Here is a 16,647-nt window from a genome sequence, read left to right on the forward strand (position 1 = left end):
ATGCAGCTGAGTAATATGCAAAATATGGTAATTTTCTTAAGTTGTGGGCAGTAAATGAGGTTTGAATAAAATGGTAACTCTTTTTTTTTTCCCTGCTGGTAGCCATTTGAAATGGAAGTAAAGCTTGTTGATGCAGCTACAGTAAAATAAGGCAAAATATTGAAAAGTTTCCTAATTATGGCTTTAAATCTATCCACTATTCTTTTACTTTCCAATTACTGATAATGGGAATTATGGGCTTTAATTACTCCCCCTCCCCACCATGTGAGAATTGACACTACAATTTACAACCTCCACGTAATTTCCCACAGTTGGCCTGTCTGCAACAGTTAAATTTGAAACAGTAAAGCAGAATGCCCATACCTTGCGTGGCGGGTTAGAAGACTAATGTGCGAGGCTCTTTGCCTTTCACCAGGCAGGTTTCTGAAGCTGTAGTGAGGCTTCATGTACCTGTGGGACAAAAGGTAATGGAATGATTCCTCCAGCTTTGGGTTTCCACTTCCTGCTGCTGCCGCTGCCCAAGCTATTTGCACGTGGCTGTGGCTGCTCTGCCATGTGCTGGGGCTGCCACTGCTGCTGGCTAGCCAAGGTGGTGAGGGGGTGGCTCCAGTCTTTCCCCCATCTGCAGCGAGACCTGTCAGTGAATTGTTCTGTCTGGTTGTTTTGGCAAGAAAACAGGAGTAGGAAGAGAAAGAAGTACCCAACTGTGTTCCCCTTGAGTGCATTTCTGTGACCCAGAGCGATCTGCAGTAGGGTCCAGTTTTGTCTTCCACCATTGCTTGTTCCTGTTGCTCTGAGGTAGCTCATGCTCATAAGGCTCCCCAAAGAGAGATGTGAGTGAGCAACCCACTTGAAACTGTGCTTGGGAGTCTGACTTGACAACAGAAGTCAGCTTGAGATAAGATCAGTTATTTTTTTACTAGTGGTGAGGAGGAGAATCTAGCTTTCTGAATTGTTTTAAAATAATCTGCATTTATGTCATAAATATGTATAATTGATTTATCGAACAATTAGTGACGTAAGTATTTATTCGTGCTTGTCTTAAAGATGTCAGGATGGCAAGAGACTATTTTGAAGGCTGCAATTTCACAGCGGCTAATACAAAAGACATTGATGCTTGCTTCAGTTCAGTCTGTGGTACACTGCAATCGTATGCATAGCTTCTGCTTTGGACTGACTGTATCCGTAGTTACTGTCAGACCAAATCCAGATGCTTCCATTTTTGCAAAGTATATACCTGTCTTCCATTTACAGTTGTGTAATGGAGAACTGCTTTTAATATTTTCATTAAAAAAATACTTCCATCAAAAACTTTGAAGATGCTTCCTCTGTATTTATCTTCACATTTTGACCAGTTACAAAACAGACTTTCCAGCAGTGCAATAGACACTGTCCTACGTACTTTTGTGAAGGCAAAAACTTACTTGGATGCCAGAAGGTTTTCTCTGTCATATGCAATTGTTAAGACATTAGAGTGATGAAGATTTGAGACAAGTAATTTCTAAATTCTAACTGAAAATGGAAGATTTATTGGTATTAGATTTAAGCTCATTTAGTAATTCTCAGCCATCCCATTAGGATATGGATTTGAGAGGGAGAGAGGAAGGAGAGTAATACTTCAGCAGTAGGAAAGATTTTTCTAATTAGAATAAAGGAAAGCCCACCTTCTGTGGCTGATGTATGTGGTTGTGTTGTCTATTTTGGCCTTGTACAGTAAGGGATACAAGTATGCACACACTAGATGCAACAGAAGGGAGACGCAACAAAGATTCCATTTGAACTTTCTCCAAGTATCCATTACAAAGGAAGCTAGACATACCAGAGGCAAGTCCAAGGGGAAGATGACCCTGAACTCCAGTGATGTATTCTCTGTGTCTACCAACGATTATTTAATACCATTAAATAATGCTGAATTATTACCATTATATAATCAACTCAAGTAACCTCTCATCGAAATGTGTTTTGAAAAATGTGCTGGACTAATGAGGATTGCATTCAGATGCACAGGAGATGTAGCCAAGATGCCAGCAAAGCCTCTGCAGAAGGCATGGGAGGAAGTCATAGGCCATTTTGTGATAGAATGGGACAGCAGTAGGGGCCCTGTATCAGTAGATGACTCATCTGTATCAATAGCTGATGAAAGCCATGAGAAGATTACTACCAGTGTGGCAATGATCTGTTGTTGGATGGAGATTATGCTGGACACTGGCAGAGTTTATGTGCTGTATATGAGCCAAAATGCTGAATTAAGATGGAAGAGATGAGATGGAGTTGAGGTGAAGTCTTCCTCTCTGTCCCTAAGTCAGTTCACTCAAAAAGGAAAGTAGCTGCTTGGAGTATTAAACTCGAAGGCATAAATGAATGCAGTGTGAAAATCAATAATGTATTTCAGCTCAAGTTTAATGTGTTATACTGATATTTAAATCACTTAAGAGCGAGGAAAAGAGTGGATGTGTGTAAATTCAAGGGGTTATTAAAGAAAATGTAAAAGGGGGGAAATGCATACAATTATGAATTAAACTGCAGCAGGAAAAAGTGTAGGAGTATTATAGCAGCAAGAAAAAGGAGGAGTGGATAGTCCGAGGTGACTGTTTAATTTTTATTTCATTTATTTATTTTTTTAATGGAGGAATCCAGGGAGAGTTGCTGACTCATTGTGAGCACCACCATTCTGTGCTGGTTTAATGCAGTAGCACCCTCATCCCTCAAAGAAAGTGGACTGAGTTTTGGAAATATTTTTTTTTTCCTCTAAGAAATGTTGATGTTCTATTTGCTTTTGGAAATGAAAAAGCTTCATGGCACTCCCATGTCCAACTTTTCTTATTTTAAGAAGCACCATATTAAAAGTACGATTGTTATTTTATGGATATTTTGTTGCAGTTGGCGTTCTTGTTGGTAACTGCAAATGTCCTGGTAGTATCACCCTGGATAAAGATTAATGTTATTGCTAGATAAGAGATTTATCTGTTACTATGTTTTTGCGTAAGCCATGGCTATTTTTGCTTCTACAGAAAGCATATTTATTATATGCTGCACAGATTTCTGTTTTTAAATAATCTATGGATATACTATGAAATGAAGAACTGGAGTTCTAGACAGTCTGCTATGCTTGCCTTAATTTCAGAATGCTGTGAAACCTATGATGCCCTCAAGGCTCCTATTTGGGGTAAGGATGGGAGGAGAGATCATTCCAGCATCATGTGTGCTCATGTTTTGGCAATTTTGATCATGTTGACTGCCTAATCAGCTACTCCACAGGCACACCAGTGTTATTTTAAATATTTCTAGAGGTTAATAATGCAAGAGAAGTAATGGAATATTAAGTGAATCCTTACAGTGCAGACACTAGCCCTGATGATGAGTTAAGCTGCTATCCTTTCTTGTCAAAGGCAAAATCTTACTTACAGTAGAAGGAAGGGCTTAGTACAAGATTTTGCTGTCGTAAAGAGTAAGATTGCCTCTACCCTCGCCTCTCTAACAAAGTATCTTAGACTCTTTGATACGTTTGAGGAAGATAGAGTAAAATACAGATGCGTGTAAAGGACAAAGAATAAAGGTGGCTATTAGAGATGTTCTGTGTCAGCATAGCCCTGCACAGAGTGCTCTGCTCTGCTGAGTGACTGACATGAATAGGAATCACAATATTAGCTCTCCGTGTTCTGGGTCTGTCTTCCATTTAAATTAAAAAGCAAGTACAAGCATTAGTCATAGCACTTATTTCTCATATGCCTTTCTCCTCCTAGACTTCAGTGATTTGATATTTAAACCTTTCTGGCTTGGAATCCGAACCTAAACAAAACTAGATTAATTTGTGGACAAAAATACAAATTATTGCCTTCCTTTTTTTTTTTTTTTCTTTTTTTTTTTTTTTTTTCCCTTGGGAAGCTCAGTGGGATTCCTCTGAAATGAAAATTAGTGCAGTCTGGGAAGGGCCCAGTGTCTGACACTGGATTTTGAGACTAGTTTCAAATCCCTATTAGCAAGAGCATTGGTTAACCAAAGAGTGGTACTCTTTCCCAGTTTTAGAACAAGCTTTATGTTATAAACCAGACCTATGTCTTGCTTGCATTCTCCTTTGTTCTAAAGATCAGAGGAAAACTTACCACTTTTCAAGTATTGATTCCTATGATAATAAAATGCACTAAGAGTATATTACAGTGATTAAGTTGCAAATTGTTTAACGTAATTTTCCTGGTGGCTTCTAGAGTGGGTTAATACTGAGTTTGTAAGAGGGATTTGTGTGATGTTTGCCTACTTGACAAAACAGGAGTTGCCAAAGCATTTTACTGATGTTACTTACCGTCACTAATATCATGTCTTGTTTGGAGCTTTCTTGACTTTGCTGGAATTTTAGGAGCCTTCTTGCAGAGTTTCATTACAGTGTTTGTAGTCTGCATTCTAGTCTGAGAGATTTTTGTAACTGGGGATCCAGCACTAGGAAATGTCTGGTTTTACCCCGAGAACCTCATTCTACCTTTGACTCTCAGGAGTGGAGTCAAAAAGCAAGCAAAGAAAATGCATAAACCTCTTTGGTGTGTAAAGCATTAAAGAAATAGAACATACCTGTTTAAATGCAAGGTATGTATAACTTGGTTTTTTTTCCACTTTTTAATTATCTTTTTCATGCCTGGATGAGAAGGAATTAACCCTTTGAGGTGACAGATATAAGCTGTAACTGACTGCATATGTCACTGGCATATTCTAGGACGGACATCAATGGAACATCAAAGATGTGGGGGTTGCAAGCCTTAAGCTTTTTATGATGTACTTTTAGTTGAGGATAGTGGGAGCCTATGTAAAAAGGCAACCAGAATTTGATAGAAACAGGCAGAGAGAGCAGATGGGAAATTAATTCAGTTCTTTCCAGTTCTGGAAGATGTTATCCTGGATAACTGGGCAAGAAGCCACAGCTTTGTTGTACATTTTTCTTCTACTCTGGGGCAAGCTGTTAGCAAATTGGGTGAAAAATGTCTAGGGTTCTACTTCACCAGTGTAACAGAGAACAATACATGTTGAAGACTAATTGGGAAGCATTAGAAAGACTATCCTGTGCTGCTGCTTGGAAACTCTCTGGCTCCCAAGACAGTCAGTTTCCAGAGGCCTCAGCAACTCTGGATCTTCTGTTAAAAGTAAGGTTATGAAACTGAGGCCTTTCATTTCCTGGCAAACCCGTGCCCTTCTGCCTGGGTGCAAGTCCTGTGTCAGTGGTCACGCACATACTCACTCCATAGTTCCCTGAGGTGACAAGATTAATGAGGTGAAAATTAGTAATTTCAGGAAACAAATGTTTAGGTGTGTTCTTTGGAACATGGTTTTCATCTGAGCTGTTCAATCAAAGTCTTGCATTGTGTTTTTGAACCTAGACTTGATTAAAAAAAAAATCTTTTGAATTGTTGCTTTGCATTGGCTTGTTGGTCTTCTAGGAGAAGTCAGTTGCTTCAGTAGTCTCACTTTTCCATAGTTTTCAGAGATAACTAAGAACTTAAGGTGGACGTATTTGCGAAGACCAGTATATAGCCTCTTGTCCTGCTTCTTGACACTGGCTGAAAGTAAGCAAAAAGAAACAATATCATTACATGCTTGTCCTCTTAATATAATTCCCTGACTATTCTTCATGCTGCTGGTTTGCAGCTCAGGGCCTTCCTGAGCCAGAGATGCTTTCTCCCTGATTGGTACCTGTGGGAATATGATCCAGGCCGAGTGGCAGTGCCTTAATTGGAGGTCTGACCTTCTGTTGCACTGGGCTTGAGCTTGCCTCACCTCAGTGAAATGACACAGTTAGGTGGTGAGCACAGCAGCCACTGAGAAAGGGTATGTCAACCCTTCCCTGAGAGCCTGATGCCAGCACTCCTGAGGAATGGCTGGCCCACTGGTGATCTCCCCTTACTTGGGATACTGGGTAAGGATACTTTCTTGGGAACTGAGTGATACCTATTAGGTAGATTATAAGGAATTCTGGAATAGAAGCAGAATACTCCCTACTCGCTGGTGGTGTAATTGTTATCCACATAGTAAGTGCCTTACTCCAATGAACCTCAGACTCAGATCCTTATTCCTTCAAGGGGTAGATAGTGGCATATTTTTATATTTATTTTGTATTTATTTTATAAAATAAAATATAAAATAAATATTTTATTTTATATTTTATTTTTGTCTAGCCTTCAGAATTTAAGTTTCTTTGGTTCAGACCCACCATTGTGGGTGTTTGTCTCTGTTGCATTAATTATGTTTCTAGGCAGGAAAAAGGTACAGTTGTGAGAACACTGAAAAAATGAATCTGCCTAAGAGAAGTGTAGCTTGTGGAAGGGCAATGTGAATAGCAGAAATTCTGTTTTGATGGAATCCCATCTGGTTAGGGCTATAGTGAAAGAAAGAGATGTTTTAGAATGGTGAGAGCATTATCTTATGGTATACTATGTGCATTGCATTGCCTCATCTGCAACATCTAATATTTTAACATACTCTTTCTTGACAGGCAAGTATCTGCTCCCCAGTGCAACTGGACAGCAACTGTGGCAACCTGCAGAAAGCTCTAATCTTGTTCGCATGCGCTACCAAACATTTGGGCAGTCAGCACCTTCACTTACTGTTAGTTTGGTAAGTAATTTTTTTTCAAAGCTAAGAGTGTACAGAAAAATGTACTGCATATCTATTCATGAGGGGATGGGAGTCAAACAAGAGTTTATTTCCAGATCAACCTCTCCTCCTTAAACTGCTTTTTTAAAGTACCTAATACATTCCTGCGTACAACGTTACTTAATATGTTGAGTGCAGCTGAATAATGTTTATGGTAGCAGTAACTCTGAATTGGGTTATTGGATTTTGCATAAAATCTGAGCTGAGTGTTGCATTAATGTGGCTGTTTGCATTTAAATGGTTTCTATCTGCCCCCCCCCCCCCCCCCCCCCAAAAAAAGGCATGCTTTTAAAGACAGCAATAGAAGGTAACTGTCCTTTCTCCTGGGGTTTCTTTTCTATCAATGTCTCCATTTCCACTTTCTGCAGGACTCTGTCTGTAAGAGAACATAGGTATATGAAGCACAAGCTTAATTAAGTCTTTTGGATGAAATTATAAAGGAAGAGATGCCTGATACACTTGAACTTTCAGCTTTTTGTTTTTAAGCATCCGTTACGCTACTTTGTGCTTCTGTATATTAAGATCTTAAGAAGTGTTGAAATTTGATTCAGGACCTTGTGTATTAGCCTATACTTTCCTTCAAGGAATTACTTTAATATATTTTACGTTGTATTAAAAAGCAGAAAAGTGTTATTAATGTTTCTCCCCTCTCTTCTGCCATTTGTCTGGTGATTAAAACTTTGCTGATTCATGTCCACATTCTAGGGGAAATTTGCTTTTTTTTTTTTAAGAAAGCTATAATCAGACAATGCTGAACAGACACCACCATGACGGTTTTTCATATCATATTGGTATGTTGATGGCTGGTTTCTCCATTAATCTATCTGAAACAGTATTTCACTTCAAGTGCAACAAATCTCCACTTATAAATGTAATCATACTTTCTGCTTAGTGGTGGTGTTAATTGTTTGTGGTTCTTTGGGGCAGATGTGGCTTATTGGACTCGGTGCTTATTACATACACTTGATTCTATTGGAAGTTCTGTGCTTTGAGCCCATAATATTTTCAAGGGAAATAAGTATCAACCTATGTATTTTTGTTTCCTAGTTTGTTAGGAGAAACACAGTTCATTGTGAAGGGAATATTTAGATTATGTATAGTTGAAATGAAAAGGAAAGTAGATTAATGGTCAGAAATCAATTTAAATTGCATCAGAAGGGTACATTTTTTCCTTCTCTTCTGTAGTTAGTTAATAAAAAAAATTCTTCTACTGATCTAAATTAACTACATTTAAAAGGCACTGTGTTGCTACTTGATTCTCTGTTTCTGTGTGCAGAGCTATTAGGAGTCATGCTACTGGCAACATTGTGCTTTTGTTTTGGTGTAATGCTTAAACCATAGAAAGAGGAAGATTCAGTCGTATTTTGACAAAAAGTATTTTAAATGGTCATAAACCAACCAATGAAAAATTCAGTAAGCCATGATTCCTTAAAGGTCCCTCACTCATCACCTATTGAGTTTTATAGCATATTTGTTTGCCCCAGACTTCTTCCTTCCTGTCTCTGCACATCTTTTGTCTGTGCCTGACTGCAGCTTCTTTTGTGCTGGTGCAAAAGCAGGTGAGAGCCTTCTGTGCAGATCCGAGCAGATTGTGCATGAGGTGGATATGCTGGTTCCTCAGAAGTATTTATTTCTTATCTGGAACTGTTAATCAGACTTGCCTCCTAAGGAGGTCAGTGTTACATTATCACACAGGCAGAGCTCTTCTCAAGCCTCCTTTGACAAATACTTTGCTGTCAGATTTCTGAAAGATTCTGGCCTTTGCTTAAAAGGGGCCATAAGTTAAGGGGTCACTCCCCACCTTCTCCTGTTTTTTTTTGTCCTGGTTTTGTGCTTTGGCAGAGTTGAGTTTGAAATGCCTTTTGTTATTTTCTAGTAATGAGAGCTTTTATCTATATTCGGGAAAGAGTTTGACCTTATGTAGAAGAGATGTGCACGAAGAATTTCTATATAGCTGTTCATAGTCTGAGTTAAAATGATTTTAAATGTAATGTCTCACTCATGTCAAAAATTATTAGCCTGTTTTAGTTCCTCTGCTGGGACCTGTCATTCTCACTGGGGTTGATACCCAGCTGGTGTGGACCTGACTGTGAGCAGTGGTGGTGTGCCAGTATAGAGAAGAAGAACAAGCAAGCAGCTCAAAGATACATACTAGCGTTTAGTGGAATTGCAAACAGGGTACAGAAGGCTTACTTATCCCTTTTTCTGTCAATGATTTGTAAAAATGTCCCTAGATTACTCAGTGTCACAGATATAAATCCTTTTGTGGGCAATAACAGATTTTAAAGTAAGTTATAGAATATTGATTAAAAATGGGCTGCAGGTGTTGCTTTAGATTGAGTTCAGTAGCTATGCATGATTCACTTCTGCAATGTAGGCAGTTGGACTATAAATGAAAAATACAGTTTTTTGTATAGAACCATATAAATGGGTTAAAAATATGTGTGCAGAAGGCTAATTTTGAGATGAATGGGTGATGTATTGTGTTTGCTGGGGGCTCTTAACTCAGAGGCAGCTAAGTGGCAGTCTTGTTACTCTTCTGCTTATGACAGGAGCATGTTGAGCCATCCACGACATGGATGTGGTGGTCAGGCAGATGATGGAAGTCTGCAGAGAGCATTAACGTGGACTTAGAAACATTAGAGAAAATGATACAGAATGTCTTCAACACTATATAGAAAGGTGAAGCTGAGGTGTTGAGCAGTTTTGCTTTAGGATTTTCTAGCAGATTATGTGTTGGTCTGGTCAGTCTCTTCCTCTCTGTAGTCAGTGGAGAGTAATAAATGCTCCTGGAAAGCAATTCAGAGTGTGTCTCTCAGTGCTGAGTTTTGTGGGAGTGTGGGGAAACTGTGGTAGCTGGCTTATCTGACGCTCCTTTCCCTATAGGCTGTCAATCATCTCGCCTGATTTCAGGCATCTATTTCAGGGTAAGATGAACCAGTCCCTGAAAGTGCTTCTTTTCTCCTGAAGTGTTGTGGGAGTTAACTTAGAGTTGCTGCCTTGTTCAGTGCTCGAAGTTTGGGAGTGATTCTCCTGTCCTTTCCCAGTCACTGTGCCGCTCCACAAGCGTTTACAAATACCATTACTACCTACTGTTTTGACATGTCCACTTTTATTACTGCTAGTAGAATTTTGGGAAAATAGTTAAAAATAAACTGAAATCAAGCTATTTTTCTTAATATTTCACTGTAATAAGCTGATGTGGTTAAAATTACACTAATGAGTCTGAAACTGCCCGAGCAATTACTTACCATTTTACTGGCAGAAAGATATTTTGTCTGAGTGGCATGAATTGAATTACGTTCTCTATTTAACTTTTTCTGGATAGCTGCATACATAAAAACAGTAGAAACATAAGGTGTCTTTATGATGGTAAAAGTGTAGATGAAAAAAAGAATTTGTCTAAATTAATTGGATAAAACTTCTGTAGATTTCCTTTGTCTTCACTATGGATTAATATCAAACTGGTGTTCTGGTTTTTGGTCTTTTTTTGTTGTTTGTTTCTTCAATAAAAAAGCAACCTCCTTTAAGGAGCATTAAGTCTTTCATTTTCTTTATCTGTTTTATATAAATTAACAAAGAAAAAAAAAAAAAACACAACAAAGGCTTCTTGCAGTCCAGAGAGCTTTTCCAGACAGCATATTTCATGACTATGAATGGTAACTTGGCCTTTGAAATATCCACATAATAAAAATTTACTATAAACAAGATCCTCAAATGAAACATGTATGTTGTAATATACTTCGCTTTTAAATTCAGTCAAGACTGATTGTGTAACTTCAGTTTTATGGCAAGTACTGAGCATAGCTTGGCTGTTCCTTTTGTGGAAGATGAATAGTCATGATATGAAGTAAGGCAAACTCTGAAAGGCATGTTGTTTCTTCTTGGAAACTTGAAAGATGTCAGTGAAGTGACTAAATTTTTATTTGATTTAATAATGGAACATATTTGACTGCTCGTAAGTAGCATCTAGTAACTTATCAAAACTGGGAGAAGGGTAAAACTGGCCTTTACAAATGGCTTATGCCCTTTCCTAGTAAGCAGTGAAAGGATATTTTGTCTAGGTATGACTAGAAGCATTTGCTACTTTTTGGCATACTGTTTACCTGTTTAGTTTTTTGAAGGTTTACCTCTTGATTTTTGTCGCCCCCCCCCCCCCCCAACTTCTCCTTCCCCCAACTCCCTAAATATTGTTGCCTTCCCCAAAACAATGAAAGACTGAATTTGTAAGCATTTGTACTTGGTATACTTGCTTTTTATTGCCACTTTATCAGTGTTAATTTGTAAGAATAGTTTTAGGGAAGCTGGAGGGTGGTAATTATATAAAGTGCTGTTTTATAAGATGGATTGCTGAAAGGAAACAAAATAAGAAATAATCAGTGTCTATGAAAAGCAGATTTACTTCTTCAGAGAGGGCTTTGCCTTCTCCTTTCTTTTAAATAGTATAATACTGAAAATGACTGTGTCTTTGTTAAATACGCTATTCAGTTCAGCTAAATTGACATAATGTTGACAGTTATTATGAGAACTGTTTCAAAATTAATTATGCTAATTAGAATGTAACTATCAGTAATTGCATATATTCAAACAGCACACCAATACCCTTTTGTGTGTTTTATTCCCCAGATGCAAGACAGCCATTTGTTGCCTGAGAAGCTGCAAAATTATAGCTTAGATAATAAATGATTGCAAACAAATAAAATACATTCTTTAGAAACACTAATTGGTTAGATAAGTGAATGACAGTATCAATTGAGCTTGGCCAAACCACATAATTAAGAAAAGTCTTTATTTAAATGTTTTATTTTAGAATTGTAGGGAATTTTTCAAATCATTAATTTTCTGTATTCAGTTTTATCTACTGATTATCAAGCATAGCTGAATTTATTTTTAAGTAAACTTATTAGAGAGCAAGAGGAACCTGCATCTGAAACCTGGATTGCTTTACATTTTAGCTCTTTCTGCCCTGGAATTTAGCTCTTCCATGCCTAAGATTGTTGGCTGTGTCTGTGAGCAGCTATTTAATACTTTGCAAGTTAATGAGCATGTACAAGGATGGCACTAATGAGAAAAATGACAAAGATATACTAGAAACTGCATAGGTAGCTAATCTTGGGTCTCCCCAAAATAGCTAGATTTCAGAAATACGGAGTCTGAACTGAGGAAATTATTTGAATGCTAAGTCATTGTATAGATTTGAATGCCATACTCTTGTTTGACTTAAAACCAGTTCAACATCTAAGACTAAAACTGAGAATCTTTTAAAAATGGAAAGTATGTATTTCTATGAAAAAAACTTTTAAGTGGGTTGACTGCCAGCGTTTGGCCTTGGCACATGCTGCTGGGTATTTGTACCTCTGTGTTTTAGTCAGACTTTCTTGTATGTTCATGTGGTATCAGATGTCTTACTGTAAATTGTACTTCTGTCCTGTGGAAGCAGGTGGGAATGTGGACTTGGATGCTTTTAACTTTCACAGTTAATATTCCTGCAAGCTCTCCCTTGGGCTGATACAACGGCAATTTAAATTTTTCTGACTTCACTGGTGAGACACCATCACCATGTTTGTTCCACTCTTCTGTGCACTGTCACAGTGAACTGATGATTTTTAGCATCAACTCTGTTTTCATCTTAGTAAAGCTAGAAAACATTCTTGCTTTTCTGTTTTATCACAAAATGCCCTGTTGTGGTGCATATGTCTGTATCTAGTTCTATCATATTTTTAATAAAGCAATAGTACAGTAAGATCATTGCATTTATTAAGAATTTTCTTTCTTAAGAGAGAAATCTCAATCTCCATGTTGTGGAGATTGAGAAACCTAGATAAATGCTCAAGTCGACCTACTGTCACTTGTGTAAAAGATGTAATAATCAGCAGGAGATTGGCTAACTGCTACTCTCAGAAATACAGTTAACCTCTTGCTCATTGCTGAATATCTGCAATTATGTGGTGCAGTGGAAGATACTCAATATGTGGTCAGTTAAATTCAGAAGTTATGATTGGCTTTGTAAAGCATGGAATAACTTGATAGTAATATACACTTGGTTGGTCACAGATTCTTAATTCTCGGTGTTAGGTTACCTATTTGAAAAAGGATGAAAGCTGGTAGTGAGAAACAAAGTTGAATGATGAGATTGCCTGCTGTAAATAAGGAAGGAAGGAGAAGGAGCTCAAGTTAACTAAGAAAACTAACCTACAAGTAAAGTGGAGTTGGATCTCAGTGTATTTCATTAATTATGTGGCCAATAAAAGCGTATCCTGAACAAACGTCCCTGGCATGATGCTGCTTTTACAGACACCTGTACGGGTGAATACATTTTTTTTTTTATGCTTGTTATAGATGCTCGTTGTATCAAATATGGGACAAATTAAAACTAGTCACCGGTAGGAGAGCATTCCCTTTTATTCCAAACTTCTGTAGTTTATCTGACTTGTAATGGATCTTAGGTCCATGGGGAGTCAAGAGTTGGGCAAGGTGAACTACCTTCTGAATTAATTTGAATGTTGAAACACTCAACAGCTACTCTCTAATAAGGATGGTGCTATTGCAAAGAAGAATGACCATGTAGTTGGAAGTTTTGAATCTTACAGTGAAAGGAACAGCCAGAACACATTAAGAAGAACTATACATCGTAAAGGGAAAATACATTAATATGTTACCTCATTGCAAAAATATTGCATTATTGCAAGTGTTTAAATGACATGCTTCTAAAAAGGAAAATGAGGCATCAAAATAAAGGATATTAGATGGATCATTGTTCAGAGTGATTTAAAAATAAAACAAGAAGTTACACCCTTCCAGAGTTGTTTAATTGTGGTTGGAATGCAGCTTGCCTATTACTATTTTCACATAAGAACCAAACTTCTAAGTGTTGAGGCGGGATTATTCAGAATGTAGTTGCTATTGTTACTGTTTTGCCATGAGAATTTTTAAAGAATTTGCTTCCTTTTCCGTATACAGACTCTAAAATTCTGTTGAGCTGGTTAGAAAATGCTTCAACTCAGGGGCCTCTTTTTATTTGTTTTCTGAAAACATAGCTAGATATGTGTAACTGCAGTCTTTCAGATTTAAAATGGCGTAACTCCTGCATGTGTGTTGCTTGGCATTCCTTGGGGAAATACTGAGACAAGCAGTTCAGCAACATTTTTAAAAAAGGAAGAACATTTTGGTATGTGTGTAATGTCTTAGTTCTTGTTGAAAAGAGATCCATGAGAGAAACTGACTGTACTCATGATGTATCTATGCTTTCAGAAGTATTTTTTTTAAATGCTATTGTATAATTATGGAAAACTTGAAAAATTGGAGGGCTTGCTGTCTTTGTTGGATTGGTGATTCATCTATGCTTTTTGCTGCAATAGGAAACACAATAGTTGATGCAAAAGGCAAAATCACTGAAGTTGAAACGTATGTTGTAACCAATGTTCTCCTATGTGTTCTGTCATTGAAAGGGAGGTTGATTACTTATTTGAAACTTATTTTTAAAATAAGTTTGTTTCTGCAACAATTACTTTTCTTCTGATATTTTCATGACTGATTTATTACCTTTGTAAGCCCTCCGAACGCCGAAACCAGCAGTGGGTTGGTGCAAGTCGGGTTTTGTCCGGCAGGTGGCATGAACACCCAGCGTGTCCTGAGGCTGTCCGTGGAGTGCGCATCCTTTTCTCATGGCTGCCTGACATGCATTGAGGCTGTTGGCAAAGTGCTTTAGTATGAAAAAGCATATGTATGAAGTTTATCTTCAAGAACCTTAAGATATAATCAGAAAAATCAATAATATTTTCTTTCAGAAACAACCACAGTCCACTGTACTTTATGTGTAAGAAGTCATTGCACTCCTACACTGACCTGTGGCTTGCCACTGCTGTAGATTTATCAGCTCTAGAAGAAGAGAATTAGAGTTTTGCTAACTAAGGAGCATGATGCACACATGTTCATGATGTGTGTTCCGAGTGGCTCAGAAGAATAGTAAAATCTCTGTTAACACATTGCTGGGCGTAGTAGCAGGAGTGCTTGCTTGGATACACAGCAAGCCAACCTGCCTTATCTGAACATGTTTTTGTGTAATGTGGTGAAGGGGAACACAAACTGAATAGACTCTAGCAATCCATGCAGTGTGTATTGCCCCAAATCGTTTACTTTTGAAATACAAAAGCAGCAATGTGCTTTGCTTTGTGTGTGGGTATAGGATTGTAATGCTAAAGGGGGATATAGGAAAATACTGGTAAGAGTTACTATTTTGTTGTCCACAATGCCTTCTCAGTGCTGTAGCTGGGGACTCATAGGAAGCAGTGCCTTGAAAACATTTGGCTTGTGAAGCGTCAGTATTTTCTTTTCCTGAGGGCTACTGGTTATCATGTTGAGCCCTGAAAGGGAGCTGCTGGTTTCACATGGAACATTTATTCCATACTTTTTCTAAGCCCTGTGTGCAGGGGCATAAATGGCTATGTAGATGAAATACTGTAACTTCGAGTATTAAAATGTGTATTGTTTCAGTGTCTAAAATGGTATATGAATTATTATGCCTTATTAGTAGTTAATGATGATGCTATGGATGTTACTTGATTCTGTTAAATTAATTAGTTTCTCAGAATTGCAAGGTATGTTATTAATTATTAACAAATTGTCTTTATTGATCTCAATTTTAAATCTGGCACCTTTAGCTCCTAACACTCTAAAATGGGACATTGCTTCCCCTGTTTCCTAAAGTAATGTGCAAGTTCATAAGATATCACCGTATAGCTTCTATGGGTAAATAAGATCTTGAAAAATAAATCGTGAAAACCAGGTGGTGGTGTGGCATTACGCCATTCAGATAGTTTGTGATAAAGCTGGCTTATATTCCCTCACTTGAATATCTTAAATGTGCTTTCCTGTTAATACTAAAATGAACACGCCTTCCTGTGGTTGTATAAGAGGAAATTCTTGCTGTATATATTGTAGAGCTACAGTTTCGTCCGCTAGTCTGTACATACAGACTGAAAAGGTGTCTGCTTGTTTGGGTGGATTACAGGTGTCCTTATCTCAGTCACAGTGTAAGTGTGGGTCTGTCAATTTTGGCTGCTCACTTCCAATGCTGTAGCTGACTTCAGTGACACTTCATAGAGCAACAGAGCTTTCAGAACTTGAAGGAACAAGAGGCAGATGGATAGTGTGATTCTATAGCTTTTTTTTTCCTTAGAAAACATTAAAAGCATTACATTAAAGAAAACTCTTGGGGAATGTAACTGTAGGTAATGACTAGTAATTGTGCATTGACTTGCGGTGATACAAAGACAACAATATATGGAGAAGACGTGGATGAACATCTTAACTCAGGTACAGAGGCTAGGTCTGTTTTGCATGAATTTTTGCCTGTGTCTGTGCTGCATGCACATACGTGCGGTTGGGAAGTTAACTTGCACTGCTTCTGTTTGCCATTTTCACATACACAAAAGCAGTGCTGGCATGAGTTTGTTTCAAAACCATTATAACTAGAACATCCAACAGGGCACACTTTCAAATGCTCTAGTTGTTTCTCCTTCTCTAAGTAGAAAGATTACATAGAAATTAGTGTTAAACCCTTCCATATTTTTCATTCCTGTACTTGCAAAAACAGGTGTCTGTAGTTACAGTGTGTCCACTTACCTGGGCTTCTGAAAATATGGCACTTAGAATATTTTAATTTTTCTACTAACAGTCACTTGAATAGCTTATCAGTGGACAAAAATACCTCAATCAAAACCTCAATTTTTATCAGTGCTGGGGAAAACCAGTTCCTATTCTTATGCATGGCAAGTTATCAGAATGCAGGGCAATTATTGGGTTGCTTGTTATCTATTCTAAGCATTAGATTTTTCACATTTGGGAAGAAAATAATTATTTTAAAAACTCAATGCTGTAGAGTATTTAAAGTATAGGAAATAGCCCTGACAGAGATAGATTTAGAGGGCAGAGTACAAGTGAGTTGTTCCATGGTGTGTAATAAATACAATTTATCATACGTTGCCAGCATGTGTAGTATGAAAGTGGCAG

This window comes from Chlamydotis macqueenii, chromosome Z, assembly GCF_036417535.1.
Source record: "Chlamydotis macqueenii isolate bChlMac1 chromosome Z, bChlMac1.mat, whole genome shotgun sequence".
In the NCBI taxonomy this organism is placed as follows: Eukaryota; Metazoa; Chordata; class Aves; order Otidiformes; family Otididae; genus Chlamydotis; species Chlamydotis macqueenii.